The sequence below is a fragment of the Schistocerca cancellata genome, chromosome 7 (genome assembly GCF_023864275.1).
Source record: "Schistocerca cancellata isolate TAMUIC-IGC-003103 chromosome 7, iqSchCanc2.1, whole genome shotgun sequence".
Taxonomy (NCBI): Eukaryota; Metazoa; Arthropoda; class Insecta; order Orthoptera; family Acrididae; genus Schistocerca; species Schistocerca cancellata.
The window spans coordinates 514,586,994-514,600,334 of record NC_064632.1 but is presented as its reverse complement, the minus strand read 5'-3'; positions in this window follow the sequence as shown (position 1 = coordinate 514,600,334).

The window sequence follows — 13,341 nt, the reverse complement described above, 5'->3', positions numbered from 1 at the left end:
TGGTCAAGGAAGCAGGTAGACGTCCACCAATCGAACCGACGGAACTATCCAGACAACCGACCCGACTGCGAACCCAACGCTTGTAGACAGCCGGACCGATCGGGGCTTACTCACTTAAATGACACATTTAAATGACTTACTTATTCGAACTGCACTGATAAAAAGAAATTGATGAACGAAATGAGACTCGATCCAGCGAATGCTACCAATGTTACCCATTTTTAACTGTTTCACATTTCACGGAAACGCTTGTATAACATCCATCTTTCTCTAAAAATTCTGATACGCCTGGACCTGAATACTCCTTTCAGTGCAGCCGAGCTCTCAACCACAAAGCCGCACTGTTTGTCAAACAACCAACTTGTCTGTAGTATATTAAAGACTGTCAGAAAAATAAAAAGCCGATTTTTTCCAAAGTTTTTGAGAGATCTTTTTTGCGATGGTTATTTGAGTTCTGAATATACATATCAAAAATATAAAAATTCACTAAAGTCCGATTACCATGTGGACTCCTTGCAAGACGCAATCGGTGTCCCGGTCCTTTTATTTCCTTTTTTATGATATACCTTCATAAGTGGTCTAGTATTACGAATTTTCTCGCAGACACGAATTGAAACTGGATCTTATTTAGATCAAGATTCTCAATTTCATGGATTGATAACCTCCCTCAGTTACTCAAACGTTTGCTGTTTAGTGAGAGCTGAAACCAAGGATTCAAGAACGATGGACTTTTCTTTTCTCATTATGCGATTCATTGGATGAGATGGCTCAAGTGGCTCTGAGCACTATGGGACTTAACATCTGAGGTTATCAGTCCCCTAGAACTTAGAACTAATTAAACCTAACTAACCTAAGGACATCACACACATCCATGCCCGAGGCAGTATTCGAACCTGCGACTTTAGCAGTCGCAGCGTTCCAGACTGTAGCACCTAGAACCACTCGGCCACCGCGGCAGGCTGAGATTCATTGCGTGATAAATTCAGTTATGTTTCTGAGTTTATGGGGAGCAATCTGTCGGGTCGGTCGAGTCGGAAAAGGTTACCGAAACGATCGCACGTCTCCCATTTCTTTCCATTCACATTCACCTCATATTACAGAAACATGAACGAAGTGGAACTGTGTCTACGGTATTAAATTAAAACTTTCCAACCATTCGTCTTGCTTATGAATTAAGTAGATCTGGGACGTGATATTACATTATAAAACATAGAACTTGAAGTATGAAACCGAAAATGAAACTTGACGTAGAACAACAAATGTCTCTCAGGCCGATAATCTTCAGCCCAATGTCACCCTACACCTCACTCCCCCTACACACACAAATGCACGCACACACACACACACACACACACACGCTATACAAGCAAATGCACGCACACACACACACACACACACACACACACACACACTCAGACACACACGCTATACAAGCAATAGTGTACTCACTGGGCTCCAAACCAACCCACGTCCACTCGGTCAAAATGAAAATTTCCGTTATTTTCGCAGGTAGCGCAGCTCGATGCTGGGATGCTTCCCGAAATAGGTCACGACCATTTCCTTACAACAAACCGTTTCAAACTGAGCCAACATTGGCTCACTGAAATCCTCAGTGCCGGACGATTTTCAATATTTCCTTCTCATTTTGTATTTCAATATCTGCTACAGAAACTTCCACGAGTATTTTCTGTAGCACCTGCAGTTTCTGTTTAAGCATAGCGTTTGGTTTAATTTTGTCTTCTGCCAAGATGTGAGTTACACCATTGTATTTTACTGTGGCGGCGAGTGTTTTCTGATTTATTAGAAGCATTTGTATAAATTTTAGTTCGGCTGTATTTTGTGAGCTGACTTTGAAGTGTAGTATATACAAGAAGTGCCGTAGGAGCAGTACTTAGATTGCACCTAGCGAATGGATTGGTTGATGCTACTTTGGTATAGCCGAATATTGAGTACGCATTGACGGAAACTCCGCTAGTTGTGCTCCAGGGAACTGGGCACAGTCCGCAAACAGCTGGAAACCGTGTTGGCTTCGGCGGACTGGCTCCAGGCTGCTGCACTGGAATGCATTAGCGTTGGAGACACGAGACGAATGCTGTGGCACCTCCGGAGATCCGTGCTGTTGCAATGTCCTCCGATTCGCAAGTTTCCGCTGTTCGACACTTACGGTAAAGTTGGGGCAAACGGACACAATGTGTGAAAATGTGTGGTATCATCTCGTTGAAGTTGGCAGTACTGTTTGTGAGAGTCGGATTGCTGCGGTGAGGTGTATACGAACGGCGGTGATATGTATCTGTTGAAATATCCTATTCAGAATGTCCTTGTGGCTTGTAAACTCATGCAGCTAAAGAATATATGTTGTGCAGGCAATGGCACTATTCAGAATATCGTTTGGGAGATAAGGACTGTTTGTGTGTGTTTCAGTGAATTGGTGGAGTTTCTACCTTGGTTTGGTGGCGGGCTTGCCCTTCCCTCCACGTGCCAGTGTGACAAAATGCTTTGGTGGTGCCATCTGTTGGCTTTTTTCTAAAACAAACTCAAATAGCGCTCGGGGCGGTGGGAAGGGGGGGGGGCAGACAGACAACAGTTCGTGGGGCAAACGGACAAATTAATTTTTTCTTAATAAAAAACTACGGTGGGCTTACAAATACACTCCTGGAAATTGAAATAAGAACACCGTGAATTCATTGTCCCAGGAAGGGGAAACTTTATTGACACATTCCTGGGGTCAGATACATCACATGATCACACTGACAGAACCACAGGCACATAGAGACAGGCAACAGAGCATGCACAATGTCGGCACTAGTACAGTGTACATCCACCTTTCGCAGCAATGCAGGCTGCTATTCTCCCATGGAGACGATCGTAGAGATGCTGGATGTAGTCCTGTGGAACGGCTTGCCATGCCATTTCCACCTGGCGCCTCAGTTGGACCAGCGTTCGTGCTGGACGTGCAGACCGCGTGAGACGACGCTTCATCCAGTCCCAAACATGCTCAATCGCGGACAGATCCGGAGATCTTGCTGGCCAGGGTAGTTGACTTACACCTTCTAGAGCACGTTGGGTGGCACGGGATACATGCGGACGTGCATTGTCCTGTTGGAACAGCAAGTTCCCTTGCCGGTCTAGCAATGGTAGAACGATGGGTTCGATGACGGTTTGGATGTACCGTGCACTATTCAGTGTCCCCTCGACGATCACCAGTGGTGTACGGCCAGTATAGGAGATCGCTCCCCACACCATGATGCCGGGTGTTGGCCCTGTGTGCCTCGGTCGTATGCAGTCCTGATTGTGGCGCTCACCTGCACGGCGCCAAACACGCATACGACCATCATTGGCACCAAGGCAGAAGCGACTCTCATCGCTGAAGACGACACGTCTCCATTCGTCCCTCCATTCACGCCTGTCGCGACACCACTGGAGACGGGCTGCACGATGTTGGGGCGTGAGCGGAAGACGGCCTAACGGTGTGCGGGACCGTAGCCCAGCTTCGTGGAGACGGTTGCGAATGGTCCTCGCCGATACCCCAGGAGCAACAGTGTCCCTAATATGCTGGGAAGTGGCGGTGCGGTCCCCTACGGCACTGCGTAGGATCCTACGGTCTTGGCGTGCATCCGTGCGTCGCTGCGGTCCGGTCCCAGGTCGACGGGCACGTGCACCTTCCGCCGACCACTGGCGACAACATCGATGTACTGTGGAGACATCACGCCCCACGTGTTGAGCAGTTCGGCGGTACGTCCACCCGGCCTCCCGCATGCCCACTATACGCCCTCGCTCAAAGTCCGTCAACTGCACATACGGTTCACGTCCACGCTGTCGCGGCATGCTACCAGTGTTAAAGACTGCGATGGAGCTCCGTATGCCACGGCAAACTGGCTGACACTGACGGCGGCGGTGCACAAATGCTGCGCAGCTAGCGCCATTCGACGGCCAACACCGCGGTTCCTGGTGTGTCCGCTGTGCCGTGCGTGTGATCAATGTTTGTACAGCCCTCTCGCAGTGTCCGGAGCAAGTATGGTGGGTCTGACACACCGGTGTCAATGTGTTCTTTTTTCCATTTCCAGGAGTGTATGTTTGACTGACTAGTAATTTTAATATTAGTAACTGTCAATAGCCGTGATTGTACACCATATTTAATTACAGAATGTTCTGTAATCGGAACAGGTACGTTCCTCCTTCAGTTTCTCTGGATGGGTTATGGTACAAGGACAACTGTTAGCTAGGGATACCTCCCCGTACGAAAGCAGTCCTTTCAGAGAGTGGATATGTGAAATGTGAATATTTCTCTGAGTTCTATTACCATTTTATTGATGTGGAGCCTCCTGGACCTGTCGTTCCCATTGAGGCTCACAATGTTCAGATTCTCCTACTCTGGAGAAGTCTGTAGCCAACACTGTGTATCTGTTGTGTTTGTTCCAACACAATACTCATAGGCTATAGCACCTCGATGTCTATTTCTTCGCTCTGCTAGAGACACTCTACAATGATGGCTGTAGTGAGTACGTCAGAAGAAGTCCAGGGAAAGGAATTAATAAAGTGAGAATTGAAGCCATGGAACCGTACAGCTTCAGTCAGGATCGCTGTAAATGTCTTCAATGTTTGTGGGATTCATTCCTTAAACCCCAGTCGCTTGCAGGAGAAAGTGTTTGCTCCCACAACTGTGGGTGCAGAATGCACTAAATCCACAATACTAAATCCTGGGTATGAGACAGCAGACCCACAAGTGACAACCATATCAGGAAATAATGGAATAGAGAAACTGCAGGTTCAGCAAACAAAAGAGGTCACAAAAGACACAGCGAATGGGAGAAGTAGTTTCAAGAACCTCATTCCTGTGCCACTGGCTTCAGGATCTGCCAACAACAAACAGAAGATGGAAACATTACTCATTTTCCCAGAACCTTCTTTCATCACTGATCTAAAAGAGAAAAAGGGCCAGAGCAGCAACCAAGAAACTAGCGAAAAATACAAAATGTGATATCCATAAGAATGCAATGTGTGTAGAAGAGTATACAACCAGGAAGGGAGGGAGGGGGGGGGGGGCGAACTGAGTGCAGTGTCAAGATTGTTCTTTTTCGTTTTATGTTGCGTGTGTTTGAAATGTTAATGATACCTATTTTGTCTGCCAGAATGGTTCCGATGATGAGAGTGATGAAGAAGTCAGGGTCTGTTTGCCCCATATGGAGTGTCCGTTTGGCCCTACAGTTTGGGGGGAACGACCATTAGTGCACCATCCATTTATTTCAGTTTTCCTGGGCTGAAAATAACATAAAAGAAAACAGTTGAAGTTGTATTTTTCCACCCTAAGATATAAGCTGTTTTGTCATGTAAAATAAAAATTTGAAATTTGATTTTCTTAATACTCTATTTTTTTTAAAAATTCCTTAAGATGCCCATTTTCCGTAACTTAACTCTACATGAAGGTGAATGGTGAACAGTAGTGTGAAGGCCGACAAAGAGAAATACCAGGTTTGTACCAAAAGTAAGGTTCCCATATTTTTTACAAATAGAAAACATAGTTTTTTGTTATTAATTTATACATCGTTGAAAAGCTTACATTTTTGTATATTTTTCAGCATAGTCTCCATTATAATAAATGAAAAGCACCAGTTTGCTTTTGCTCTACAATGGCAAACAAAAGCAAACTGGTGCTTTTCATTTATTATAATGTTGTTCTACCAAGAACCGACGGAAGATTCTGTTAACATGATAGTCTCCATTTTTTTCGACACACTTTTGGAGACGGTTCTCCAGCTTTCGTATTCCTAAGTCGAAGAAGTCTCCTGCCAACCCACTGAGGAAGTGTGTGACCTCTGCTCGGACTTCATCATCGGTCTTAAATCGTTTGCCACCGAAGTGTTGCTTTATCTTGGGGAAGAGGTGATTATCCCTTCGTCAATCGTTCTCTCTGGCGATTCTAGACTGCTCGCCGGACTTGGGTCAATGTTTCACAATATCTGTCTGAGTTTATTATCGTCCCAGGTTGCATGAAATCGATGAGGTGTACCCCCTTCCGATCCCAAAATACAGTCGCCATAACCTTTCCTGCCAACTCCGTTTGTTTTAATTTCTGTGGTTGGCTGTGAACTGGAGTGACGGCACTGACGAGATTGTTGTTTTGTTTTGGGTGTGTAATGAAACACCCACGTTTCATGTCCCATGATGATAGAGTCCATCAACTTCTCCTTGTTGCGTCCCCCCTCACATTGTTGAACAAACTTGGGAGCACAGTCGAGGCGTTGCTCCTTGTGTCCGCCAGTCAGCATCAGGGGAACCCAGCGAGCACACACCTTGTCATAAGCCAACGTTTCTCTTAAAGTTATTTCATTTGTGCCGTGGGAAGCTTCAGGAATGCATTCAACAAGTTCATAGACAGTGACCCTCCAGTCTTCGAGCAGTTCACTATTGTTATTCTGGACAATCGCATACGAAACCGGCTGTCTTCCACTCCGTTTCTCATCGTGAACTTCCGTGCGACCCTCAGCAAAAGCTCTGCACCATCTGCGGACGTGCTGAACGGACATGCACTCTTCACCATAAACCTCAGTCAGTTGTCGATGAATTTCCACGGGCGGTAACTTCCTTGCATGGAGAAACTGGAGTACTGCTCCAACCTCGCACTTGGCGGGAGCAGCGATGAACACCTCCATCTCGGACGGCTGCCAACCCAACACTGAGCGACGTAGCGAATGGCGGATGGGTGGGCTCGAGAGTGATGGAACCAATGCGCACAGCATTGTTGTCGGATTTAACGTAGCATCTTCCCTCGAGGCTGTAGCTCATTGGAAACGTTGCTTTTGGTACAACCATCGTAGCTTAGTTTCGCAAGACCTATGAGTTTGGAAAAAATGCGGAACTTTATTTAGTAGATTTTAATTTTCTAAACACGTCATAATGCACCACCATAAAACGCTCCATTATTCAACAGTCATACTGGACTATAATTATGCCCGTCTGTCCAACGATGGTCTTGTAAACAGGAATAACCTTAGCTTTTTCCATTAGTTCGGTACCATTCGTTGCTCCAATGAAGTACCACGAGCATGGGAGATAGCTCTTTCGCATAATCTTTCTCTCATGCAGTTGGCATTTCACTGATCAGCAGTTTTAGATGATGTTCTGTTATTAATGCTCTGGAGGCTTAGAGAATGGTTATGTACATTACTAATTTGATAAGTCTCAATGTTTGAGCTACAAATGCTTTCTTCCTTATGTAGTTCGTGAACGGAAGAAGGTGCAGCCACTGTAATTTTTCCTACCTGTTTTTGATCCGTCTGTGTACATTTGAGTATAAACAGTCCACGTCTCTTCCTGATACGGTGAAATTGAGAACTGCTCGTATCTTTTTCTTTTGGAGGAAAAGTCTACATGGAGGACTATTTTAGGTGCTGTGCAGCCATATTTTTTAAAGTCATCGGTCTTTCGACTAATCTGATGTGGTCCGCTACGAATTTCTGTCTTGCGCCAACCTCTTCATCTCAGAGAAGCACTTACACGCTATGACCTCTGTTACTTCTTCAGCATATTCCAATCTCTGTCTTCCCCCACAGTTTTTAACCTATATAAGCCATCAGATACCCTGGGATTCTTTCCCTGATGTCTTAACTCATGTACATTTTTCTTCTTTTTCTGAGAGTTTTCCATATGTTTGTTTCCCCTCCAGTTTTGTGGAGTATCCTACAGTTCACCTAATTCACAACAACATTCGATATCACCACGTTTCAAACACATCCACTCTCTTCCTCTCCGGCTGCACATAGTCCATCATTCAATTCCATACTAAGCTGCCCAGATAACCTACACTCTCAGGAATTTCTTCCTGATATTAAAGTCAATCTTTGACAGTACCAATCTTTTATCAACCAGTATTGCAGTCTGCGCTTGGGCTAGTTCGACTTTTATGTCTTCTATGCTTCGCCCCTCGTATGTTGTTTCGCTTCTAATCGAGCGGAATTACTTAACATTGTCTACTTCTTGGTCCACAATTTTGGTATTATGTTTATCACTAATTTCATTACTACTACCCGTCATTAATTTCATTATTCTTTGGTTTACTCTCAGAGTATAGTGAGTGCTCATTAGTCTCTTTATTTCTTCGTTTCTTATTTTATTTTCGTCATAGAATCTTGATGTATAGATTTAACCTTACATGTTAAAGGTTTCACCCTTCCTTATACCCATTCTAACCCGAGCATTTCATTCTTGGTTCCCCTTTCTTACTGTCTCTAATCTATTTCGTGTATTACCATCCTTCCCTGAAGCTTTCACATCTTTTCATGAGAATTCCCAAACTTTTGCACAATTTTTCACTGTCGAACGCTTTTTACGTCGACCTATGCAATTAAATTGTCTTGCCTTTTCCTAAGCGATGCTTTCATTATCAAGCACGCTAATTTGTCAATAAAAATAGATGTTAAGGTGAGCAGGCTGCGTTCCTTCCATGTTGAGGCAGTGCAGTAGCATTTATGATAGTAACGACCTCAGCAAATTCAAAGCGAAGTATCGACCATCAACTGCACGCTTTGCGAGTTACCGACTCTTGCTGTGTGGCACAATGCAAGTAACGCCGTACGGTATTGACAGCTGCTAAATTTTTGAGAGCAGTTGCTTCGCTTGCATAATTGAAAACCTTTTGTTTCGTTGAACGTAAGTGCGCCTTGCTTCCTGAAGTGCGAATCCTAAGAATAAGGTGCGTCTGTTGAGCACAGATGGTATGAGTGCATAAGAGGTTTGATTGTTGTGTTTGGAAACGCTACTCCTCTCGAATACCACTACTAGGATGATGTACATTAATATCCCCGTCAGAGGAACGGATCTCCATATACAATTCAACATACTTGAATCCATGACACACTGTGATGAGGTTTGCGGTTGAGCACATGACGCTGGACCAAAGCCAGGCCATGAGGGTACTCTAATGCACCGTTTGCCGGCGGATTAGTGCCTACTGGAATTGAATCAGTTACCTCCGTATTCACAGTACAAAAGCAAGGTCACAGCCTCAGTCACAGAGGCCTATGTTGTGGACCAGTAACTTGCACTGAATGTGAAAATTCTCACGCTGTTGAAATAAAGTAACTGTCGAAGGCAATGATCGCGTTTTTAGGACGAACGTCTTCGACGCCTGTCGATTCAACATATGAATCGCAAGTGAAATTGTTGTAGGACTTCTCCGAAAGTGAATATCTGATTATGGGACTCTGCATCTCACTTCGAACATACGTGCTGTATCTTTGTTCGAGATAATGACACTCATCACTTTCTCCTTACGAAACTCACACGTCTTTCAATTATAGGGCCGGCCCTTGTTGCCGATTGGTTCTAGGCGCTACAGTCTGGAACCGCGCGACCGCTACGGTCGCAGGTTATAATCCTGCCTCGGGCATGGATGTGTGTGATGTCCTTAGGTTAGTTAGGTTTAAGTAGTTCTAAGTTCGAGGGGACTGATGACCTCAGATGGTAAGTCCCATAGTGCTCAGAGCCATTTGAACCAGTTTAGGTCTTGGTGTGCTCGACTTCGGTTGAAAGGCAAATGGGGAAACGTAGCATCCCCTCCAAAATATTCCCAATAGAGATGTTGTCAGCTACATTTCTCTGCAGCGTACATATCGAGAAAGCATTTTCCGAAACTGCTACTTGCATTCATTGTCATAAATGACACTTATATCTGATCTAAATTCACAGTAATAATATTTGATTTTGTGTGGATCGTTACCTCAGTCGGGAAAAATGGAACCCTTAAAAGATCCCTTTCACGGCCGTCTGTGGTTCCTTGGCAACGTAAAAAATTTAAGGTTCAAATCCAAGGCAATCAAAAGATACGGCTATATGTTGTTGTCGTAGTCATAATTACGATGAGTAGTTAGAAGTAGCTGTCCACGCAGTTATAATCTGTGCAAGTCTCTTCACCCCTGATTAATAGCTGCGTCAACCTACCTCTCTTGAACCTGCTTACTGTATTCATCTCGTGGCCCTCCACAACAGTTTTTACTCCCCCCCCCCCCTTCCCCCCCCCCCCCCCGCCCTCAAGTTCACAAGTTCCCTCCAATGAAATTGATGATCCATTGGATCTTCATAATGTGCCATATTACGCGATCCCTGCTTTTAGTCGTGTTATGCAACAAATTTATTTTCTCCCTAATTCTATTCCGTACTTGGTTACGCGATCTACGGTTATGGGATCAGTTACATTGCTAAAGTTTCTATTGTCTTCTTGTCTGAAATGTTTATCGTCCTGTTTCACGTCCCTACAAAGCTGCCCTCCGGACATCTCCAGGAACGAATTTCGCGCACTTAAATGTATATTAAGTGATAACAAACCTCTTTCATTCAGAAATGCTTTTCCTGCCCTTTCCTGTCAGCATTTCGTATTCTCTCTACTTAGGCCATCATCAGTTATTTTGCTGCCTAAATAGCAAAACTTACCTAATAGTCTTGGCGTCTTGTGCCCTAATCTAATTCCCTCAGTATCGCCTGACTTTATTTGATTATATTTCATTACCCTTGTTCTGTTTTGTTGATATTTACCTTATATCCTTCTTTCTCCTTCCCGTTCAAATGCTCCTTCAAGTCCTTTGCTATCTCTGAGGCTCTTCTGGCTCTGACAGAATTACAATATTACCGGCAAAAACAAAGTCTTATTCCTTCTCCCTAAACTCTAGACCTGACTCACTCCTTTCTCAACGACTGCTTCCTTTTCATGATCATCGACTATTACAACTGCCATCTGCTTTCTGTGCAAGTTGCATATAATTTTTTCGCTTCCTGTATCTTATCCCTGCTACCTTTAGAATTTCAGAGACTTTATAGCAGTCGACATTCACAAAAGTTTTCTCCAAATCTACAAAAGTTTGACTTTCCTTCCCTTAGCTTATCTTATCTAATAAGTTGTCGGCACAGCATTGCCTCGATTGTTTCACTGGAACGAAAACTGATATTCCCCGTGTCGGCTTCTGCCAGTTTTACCATTGTTCCTAAAAAATCCAACTTAATATTCTGTAACAATGACGTACGTAACTGATAGATAATATTCACACCAGTCAGCACCCACTTCCTTTGTAATTGGACGTATTACATTTTTCTTGATGTCTGAGGGCATCTCGCCTTTAAAAATACTGAATGCATACCAGCTGGAAGAGTTTTTTTGTGGCTGGTTCCCCAGAGTTATCAATACTTGTAAGAGAATGTCTTCTCCACACGGCTTGTGTCAACTTAAGTCTTTCAATGCTCTATAAAATTATTTTCCTATTATAATACCTCCTATTTCATCTCCCTTTCGTCTTCTTCTCTGTCTATAATACTTCCTTCATGTAGATTGCCCTCGTATAGACCTTTTATATACTCCTCCATCTTTTAGCTTTCCCTTCTTTGCCTGGAACTGGTTTCCTACCTGAGCTCATGGTATTCATGTAGCTGCTTCTCTTTTTTACAAACGTCCCTTTAATTTTCCTATAGACGGTATCTACCTTTTCCATAGTTACAGATGCTTATATACCATTATAGTTGTCCTCTAGCCATTCCTGCATAAACATTTTGCATTTCCTGTCAATATTTTTTTTTTGACGTTTGTATTTCTTTTCGTCTGCTTCGTTTGGTGCATTTTTCTCCCTTAATCAGTTAAATTCAATGTCTCCTACGGCATCCAAGAATTTTTAAGTCCTTGCCTTTTTACCTATATGATCCTCTGCTGCCTTCACTATTTGATCTTTCAAAGCTACCCATTAGTCTTCGAATGCACTCCTTTCCCCTGTTCTAGTCACCTGTTGCCTAATGCTACCTCTGAAACTCCCAACTATCTCTGATTCTTTCAGCTTATACAAGTCTCACCTCCTTTATTTCCTACCTTTTTTATCTCTTCAGTTTTAATTTACAGTTCATAAACAACACATTGTGATCAAAGTTCACATCTGCACCTGGAAATGTTTTCAAATTTAGGATCTCCATCATACGACTATACAATCAGTTTTTAACCCCCTGGCACCTCCAGGCCTCTTCCATGTATACAACCTTCTTTCACTATTATCAAACCAAGGGTTAGCTGTGATTAAATTATGCTCCGTGTGAAATTCTACCACATGTTTTCCTCTTCCATTCCTTTCCCCTAGTCCGTACTCACCTACTATTTATCCTTCTTGTCCGTATGGTCGAGTTCCAGTAACCCAAATCTTTCCCTCCTCTATTTGAATAACTTCTTTAATCTTATCAAGAATTTTTTCAGTCTCTTCATCATGTGCGGAGCTACTTGTTGTGTAGACTTGTGCTACTGTGCTGGCTTCGTGTCTACCTGGGCTAAAATAATGGCTTCACCATGCTGTTTATAGTAGTTTACCCGCATTCCTGTATCCTTATCCTTTATTAATCCTACTCCAGCATAGCCCCTATTCGATTATATATTTTTAACCCTGTATTCAATTGACCTGAAGTCCCCACCATATCTAAATCCAATTTCTCCATTTCCCTTTCAAAGTTCTTAAGCTGTCTGCCTATTAACGGATCTAGCGTTCCCCACTCTGGCCTGTAGATTGCCAGATCTGTTTTCCCTTATGGCGATATCCTTCTGAGTAGTCTCTGTCCATATATTCGAATGGGCGACTATTTTAGCTCCAGAACATATTACCATATGGTGCCATCACCATTTAACCAAACAGTAGACCTGCACGTCCCAAGGAAAAATAACACCTACAGCTTCCCATTGCTTCCAGCCGTTCACAATTCCAACACAGCAAGCTCATGCTGATTGATGTTACAGGGCCAAATCAGTCAGTCATACTGACTTTCACCCCTGCTACGCCTCTTTTCTGGACTCTCCTTTCACCCCTCTTGTGTAGTTCACCTACAGTTCGACTATATGTAGCACTTAGGCATGCAAGCCACACCACCATCATTCCATGGTTCATGACGGATATTATCTTTTGTATTTTGATGTTCGCAAACTGAATCACCAAAACTAGTAGGGTACTTCCCTTTGATTTAGAATCATGAAATTTGGCTAGAAGCATCCTTTCATAGTTCATGAAAAGAGAGAAGGCCGAAAATTGTTAATTTGTAATTATATAACATAAAAATACTTTTTGTCATTATTTTTCCTTCTGTGTATATGTTCATAAATTAAGATCGTCCATTTTTCTCCGGAATGGGTAGAGGTATGAAGTTGAAATTTATGTAAAATACTAAGTCCGTTAGAGGTGTAACAAATTTAAGCTTCTAGGCCAATGTAATCAAATGATACGCCATTTAGTACATATTTTCATACTAACAAACTCACTCATCAAAACCTGTACAAACACACACACACACACACACACACACACACACACACATATAAGTCCTTATCTCCTTATG